The 7,414-nt window shown below is 43.8% G+C and overlaps 1 long non-coding RNA gene across 1 annotated transcript; it reads left to right on the top strand.

The window, feature by feature from the left end:
* Positions 1–916: 916 nt before the first annotated feature.
* Positions 917–5,965, top strand: LOC117078547. Its single transcript, XR_004435014.1, has 3 exons — positions 917–1,074; positions 2,609–2,733; positions 4,361–5,965. It is a non-coding gene; the product is annotated as an uncharacterized LOC117078547 (long non-coding RNA).
* The last annotated feature ends 1,449 nt before the right edge of the window (positions 5,966–7,414 follow it).

Genomic DNA, 7,414 nt, shown 5'->3' with positions numbered 1-7,414 from the left:
AGACCTCAACATTTGGAGTTAGACCTGAGTGAAAAATCTGCCTTCTCTATTATTTTCTAGTTTTGTTTCCTTAGACAAGTCACTTTATTTCTGTGTGCCTCAGTTCCTCACCTATAAATAATAAGAAGAAGAATACCATACCAGAAAGTTGTTGAATAAATTAGATAATACATGTAAAAGAATATCATAAGTACTCTAATAAATGTGAATTTCCTTATTTATTTCCTTCTGCAAGCCCCAAGATGACAGAATGTGGCTTGTGGTCATAGCTGTGCCCCAGGGCCAGCTTCATAGGCATATGACCTGTACAGCTTCACAGGGCTCCATGCTTAGAAGGACCCCACACTTAGTTAATGTTCTGCTGTCATCATCTTGATATTCTTAATTTTTAAATAAGGACCCTATCATTTTCATTTTTTACTGCACCTTGCAAACTATGTAGCTGGTTCTGTATGCCAGAAGAGATGTTGGAAATAAAATGGTATTCCAGGACCAGGAGGTATTCTGGCAGAGTGAAAGAACAGTGATTTGGAGTCCATATGGATAGGTTTAAATTTCAGCTTTGCCACTAATTTGCTTTGTGATACTGGGCATTTCCTTTTATCCCTTAGGGGCTCCATTTCTCAATTTTGACTACGGGTTTTTCATTAGATAATGTCTCAGTTCTGGCATTCCAGGTTTCCCTTAATTATTCTGGAAAACCTCCTTGATCCACAGGCAGAGCCTAGGGCAGTCAGGTGCTTTCTACTGTCTCTCTCTGCAGCTTGGAAAGTTATTGTCTGTTGAAGGTCAGCTGGGAGTTGGTGGAGGCAGGGCAGTGGCCTGCAACTATTGCTGCAGTAGCAGACCCTTTCACAACAGCATTGTTTTGTCATTTTGCACCCAGATTTCCGTTGGCTAACCTCAGTCTTATCTTCCTCATTTCTGTTTCCTGTTGAAGACACCAAGGGCCCTTCAAAACACACAGGCTTCTTGCTCACGGCATAAAGCCCAATTCCCTCTGGCCCCTGCAGGTTGGTTCAGCACTGGGGAATCAGTGTCCCCTCCATGACCAAGGCACCACTCCACTGACAGGTATGGTATCATTTGCCCTCTCTTCTTGGATTCCCAAGCTGGGGCAGTGTCCATGGCAGCCAAGGGTGGCTTGGATCTGCCCATCCCATTCTCTTCAGACCCTCCTCAGGAATCAAGGTCAAAGGTGGGCGGAAGAAGGTTTCCACTGGCCTTTTATTCTAGAGCTTCTAGTGGAGGGGAAAAGGGGATAGGATATTTTCTATACAATAGGATGTTTAGGAGACAGTCACATGGAAATGGAATATTCTTTGGACCCAGGAGTCAGGAAATCTGAGTAGCAGTCCTGATTTTACCATTTACCCAATGTGTATCTTTGTTTAAGTCCTTTCTCCAATCTAGGACACAGTTTTTTTCACCCCTTTTGCAAAATAAAAAATTAAAAAGAGGAAAAGAAAGATTAGATAAATGTTGTCTAGAGACTCATAGTTATTAGATTCCTTATATTCATGATTGTCAGCCCTCTGTCAAGAAAGAAGATGAGTGTAATCTTTGCATATGTAACTGTGGGGCGGGGGGACTGAACACATCCAAGAGGCGAGTGCTGGTGGTAATCCATATAGCACTCTCTGAGAGGCATGACTCTAAGATGAAAGCCTCTTCTCTAGTCCAATCTTTGACTCCTAAAAGTTCAAAATTGAAAGGCTCTTAGGGAATAGGTACTTATGGAAAAAGCTGAGGTCCAGAAAGAGAAAGAAAGGGACTTGCCCAAAGTCATACAGAGAATCTGTAGCAGAGCTGGGTGGCTCCCAGATCAGTCCTCTTTCTGCTCTATCCTAGGAGGACTGAGACATCAAGCAGCAGGACCTGTCCTGTAACTGACCCAGTTGGGCCTCCTCGTACTAGAGGCAGTCTGGAAGTTTTAGGCATAGTCCTGAAGACTTCTTTTCTTCTATTTTTCTTTCAGGTACTTGATTCTCTCTGAGTGTTCAGAGATTCCTAGACACCTACTTACCCCTCGTTCTTCTGATCTATTCCCTCCAATTCCTTCCACAAAAACTGACCCACCCTTTGTGTCAACAATAGAGGCTTGGTGAAGCTCTTCAATAGAGGATTTTGCATTTCATATGGGGAAAAATGATGTTATTCTAAGTAATATCTGCCCAATAGAAGAGCTTTCAAATTCCCTTAATATCATCCCACATAGACATTTATCTCTTCTTTCTATGGGTCTGGTGAACATTTCTCAACTGAATCTGATTTTCTTACACACACTCCATTGGAGAAGCATGGACTAGAACAGCAAGAGTGGAAATGAAATCAGTTTAGTTTCAGCTCAGTCACTAACTCCTTCCATTAATACTGGAGCAATGTTGTCTATAAGGCTTTCCAAATTTCAAAGTACTAATAATTTTTTGCCCCTTTCATGCCTCCTTTCCAGGGTTTCTGGAGGTGAATAAAGTCAGAAAGGGCATTCAAAAGGCTGTGAACACCTCCACCTTATATAGCTCTTCTTACTGGAGCTGGCAGCCAATGAGGGTAATGATACAAAAAAGGTAACAATCCATTTCTTTCTTCCCTGCCATCCCCAACTCAGACTCTGTTAATCAGCATGCCTGGCTGGCCTCCAACCACAGGTCCAGGAGCTGAGACAAGGGTCCTTTTGAGCTCCTATGTGGAGGCTCTGGAAAGCTTAGCAACACTTTCCAACAACTTTGCCAGGTAAGTCTTCTTGTCTCCATTTCCAGAGAAGACAACTGAAGCCCAAAGAAAGACTTGCCCAAGCCATGATTGGCTAGTTGATGGCCAAGACAGCATTAGAACACAAGTTTGTCTGATTCTTTAATGGCATATCTGGTGACCATGACTGTTGCTTTTGCTGCTGGGTGGCTTAGGCTGAATTGGGTAGGTAGAAAAGGAAGTGAGGGGGTGAAAGAGCTTTAGTTTTGAGATCACTGCCAGAACTTAAATTGAAGGGGTATGTTACCCCCTTACATTCAATTAAAAGAAATGAGCAAGAAAAAACACAGAGTGTTTTCTTGCTGAAAGACAAGGCTGAATCCCTCTGTCTTGCTTTGGCTGGGACAGGGCTCTCTGGCCTCATGGGGACAGTTTACCATTTCTGGTAACCTTGGGAAGTTTGCAACTTTTCTTGACAATATTTAATGTAGACCAGCTACCTGCTCACAGATCAACTGCCACAGCTGGTAAGGGCAGTAATTTGATACCAGCAGCCTGGCATTTTTAGCAACAGGATCTGGTTGTTGCCAAGGGAATTCTCCCAGAAGTCTCAGACCTGACCCTGCTCCTGGCAGCTTCCTTATTGCCCTGGTGGCTTGTGGGTTCACTGATCCCAAATGCTGCATTGCAAAGCTATTGCCTGTTTTTGCCTTCTTTGTTGATGTGCCTCCCCTTTCCCAGAGGGATATACAGAGAAGGGAGGCAAAATAACCAATGAGGAAAGCTGTATAAGGCATACTGCTGAACTGTAAAAAACTTATGGCGTAAACTTTACAAGTCTCTTCCCCAACATGAGCCTTTGTTCTCTCATTTATAACCTAAGTGAGTGAGACTAGATGATCTTTAAGGGCACTTTAATAGCTGCCATTCTTGAGTCCCTATGGGACAAGAGGATCATGTTAGGCAAGGCTGAGACCACAAGAAATCAATGTCACACCTGTCCAGATCCTGCTAAATCAATTGCCAATAACTCTTTCTTTCATTTTAGTGGTACAACCACTGCTTTTTGAGCATTTGTTATGTATTGAATACTGAACCAAAGGCTTTACATGCATTATCTCCTGTCATTCTCACAATAATCTTATGAGGTAGGTACTATACTTAATACATTTTGTGGGTGTAGCAAACTTGAACTCACAGAAGCGAAATGATTGATCGAAGGTTGCCTAGCTAGCTAATGGAAGAACTAGGATTTAAGCTCATGTTTAACCTCAAAGCCTATGTGCACAACCACAACACTGTGAAAATACAGCTTGGGAGAATTGAGAAGAAGGAGCAAGGATGCTGTCTCTGGGGTCTGGTACTTTCCTCAAGTCAGGGAGGCAGGATGATGACCAAATTTTCCCCTCTTTGCTGCATAGAGGAACCCATTGAAGTTTGGGACCCCTAGAAATGCCATAGCTACAGGATTCAGGCCTGATGAGCTTCCAGCTGAGCACTGGGTGTCACTTGGGCTTTATCTGCTTATCCTCAGGATCTCTCTTCTGGTTAGGAACCTTATGCCTGTTTTGATCACTTTCGTATTCTGGTGCTTTGTCTGGTTCTTTCAGCAAGCTCCCTGGGGCTAAGGGTGTGACTTCATCACTCCTTTCTCTCTCTTTCCCTCTAGGGTCATATCTCCCAGGAAGATCTCACTTCCCCAAAGAATCGCCTGGCTTGGCCTCCTGCAGTGCCACGCTCCGTGTATTTGACAAGCTGAGTTGGACACTCCGTGTGGTAGAGTGTCAGTTTGTCAAATACCCCAAGTGCGGCATATGCTTACCAGCTCCAGGCCAGGGCAGATGGCATATGACGAATGGACTGCCAGCTGGATTCAAGGATGCTCACCAAGCACCAAGTTCTCACAAGTTATTTCATGTGACTCTGCAGGAACTGAGGCATTTTTTTCTGAGGACACCAGAGGAAAAGTGTAGCATCTCTGGGAAATACAGCCCTGGGCTGAGTCTACACACACCATGAGAGTGCTGATGGTGGTGCAATAGACTTGAAAATGTATAATGGGTTCAAGAATGGAAGTGCTCTTTGATTCTTTATTATTTTCTTCCTTCACATTCCCCTCCCAGAGTCTCCCATGTAGGACATCAGAATTCTCACACAAGCATCGCGGCTTATGTGAGTAAGCAGGGGTTAGAAATTCACTTTCTTGACACTCAGTCTTGCCTTCTAAACACTCCTTGATCTTGCCTACCTCTTCCCTTTTCCACGTGTCTTTTCCTCTAAGAATACTTTCTCCGTTTATTTCTGCCTATACAGTTCTTCCTATATTTCCTGTATCAGCTAAAGTCCAGTGTTTCCAGAGACTTTTGAAAGTCAACTTATACTTTTTCCTTCTTCATTCACAAAGCACTTCTTGCCTGGGCCCTGGCATGTGCCCCTTCTCTCCTACTGTCTAATAGTACCTCTTGAATTGTCAATGAACTTTTCTAGGGGGTTTTCTTGAATTCCCAACTAGATTGTGAGCTTCTAGAAGACAAGGCTATGTCTTTGATTGCTGTCTCCCCTACCAAAACCCAGTACTTTAGTTACAGAAAATAATAAACGTTTACTGATTGACTGACTTTCCTCTAGTTCACTAGCTTTGGGTTTAGGCTTTGGGGCCAAATTGTACTCTGGATTTTGAAAAAAAATCAAACTGTGAACACCACAATGTTATAGAGCATATGAGGTAGTAGCCAGCATGAAGGATTTTTTTATTCCTGAGAAACAGTGTCAAGGGCTGGAGGAAGAAGGCAAAATAGCAGACTCAGAGGGAAAATAAATTTTGGTATTACTTGATTACACAAAGTTATACAGGCGCTTTCTTGTAGGATTTTTCAGAGCCTTTAATAGGCTCTAACGTTGCATTGAGAAACTCAAAGAGGAAACCATAGAATGAGGCCTTTGCCATACCTATCTGATCACGAATTTCTTTTCCCCCACAGGCCTTCTCCTGTGTCAATGTCCAGTGAAGCATGATTTGGGAAACTGTCGTAGAGAAACTTTATACCTTCCTTATCTTCTGGAGATCTTTTCCTCTTTTCACTCATCTACGTTCCCCAACCAGCCATCTGCCTAAGAAAGGTCCCCACCTCATTTTTGTTTAGCCTATCCTGCAGCTGTGGACTATCTCTATCACATAGGACTTCTTTACTAGCTTGTCCTGTATTTAAAAAAATTCTCAGTTTTGAAGCAAAGGTGATCCAGATGCTGCGATAAATACATGCACTGAGGAGTTCACAGGCCTGACCGTTGGTCTCCTTTCTACCACTAACTGTGTTTTTGTTCCTCTCTGAGCTTCATTTTCTCATCTTTAATATGGGAGTATTAGAATCAGTAATCTCTAGGCTCTTTAAGATGAATGACTGAGATATCCCTGGGAGTCCTTAGCTCTTATGGAGAAGCATCCCTGGATGTGTGGCTCCTTTTACCGGTGAAAATGCAACCGGGATTCTCTTTCCAACACCTGGAACTCATTTTTCTATGGGTAGTAGGGAAAGATAATGGTTATTTTCAAAGGCTGTTGGGTCTGGACAAAGTTGTTTCATGAAGGAAGTTGAGGTTTCCACTGGGTGGAGGCCCTATTTCAGAGACTTGTAAGCACGACAGGGAAGAAAGAGTTGTTCCTTTCACCAACTAGGAGAAGCTAGTGTCTGGAATGAAGAAAATGTTGATTTTTACCATGGATTTGGCATGTTGGGTGGTGAAGTGGAGGACTCCTTTTTGTTACTTTTGTGTACTATTTTGACTTCTGTAATCATCGCAAAAGGGGAGCAACTCCTTGTGAAACATGAACTGACCTAGGGGCTGCGTGGGAACCAGAAGTAGCAACATGGCACTTCCTTGAAGAGTGCAGAAGTTGATTTGACATTAATCACATGGAGAAAACAAAGCTATGTCGACCTGGGTCAGAACAGGTCCGCCTCACAGGGGAGCCTGATTTAAAGGTGTAGGAGTAGGAACTTATGTACACATACAAACTCTCTCTCTCTCTCTCTCTCTCTCTCTCTCTCTCTCTCTCACACACACACACACACACACACACACACACACACACATACACACACACTCCTAGCCTTATTCTTCTTGAAGAGAAAGGGTTTCTTGCTCTTATCCCCACCTCACATTGTAAGAAGGGGCCAGGAGCTAAAGCAGATAACCTGTGAAAAATGCAACTACCCCCAAGATTTTAAGCTTCAAAGAAGTGGAAGTGGTGCATCCATACTTTGGAAAGAAGGAAATCCCTTCATCTCTGCATTCATAGTCCCCTGAGACAGAAGGACTTTTCTTTTCTTTTTTTTTCCTTTTTCTTTCTTCTTTTTTTTTGAGGCGGAGTCTCGCTCTGTCGCCCAGGCTGGAGTGCAGTGGCGCGATCTCGGTTCACTGCAAGCTCCGCCTCCCGGGTTCAAGCCATTCTCCTGCCTCAGTGTCCCAGGTAGCTGGGACTACAGGCGCCCGCCACCACGCCCGGCTGATTTTTTTGTATTTTTAGTAGAGACGGGATTTCACCGTGTTAGCCAGGATGGTCTGGATCTCCTGACTTCGTGATCTGCCCTCCTCGGTCTCCCAAAGTGCTGGGATTGCAGGTGTGAGCCACCGCGCCCAGCCCAGGACTTTTTCTTTCTCAGGCTTCCAGTTGATGTGGGAAGAATCATCCAGGTGGACCTGGCAGGATGACATGCTGGGT

Source organism: Trachypithecus francoisi, unplaced genomic scaffold (assembly GCF_009764315.1).
Source record: "Trachypithecus francoisi isolate TF-2019V2 unplaced genomic scaffold, Tfra_2.0 Lachesis_group6, whole genome shotgun sequence".
Taxonomy (NCBI): domain Eukaryota; kingdom Metazoa; phylum Chordata; class Mammalia; order Primates; family Cercopithecidae; genus Trachypithecus; species Trachypithecus francoisi.
Note: the sequence above shows the minus strand (reverse complement) of the source record. Positions and strands in the feature narration are given on the sequence as shown.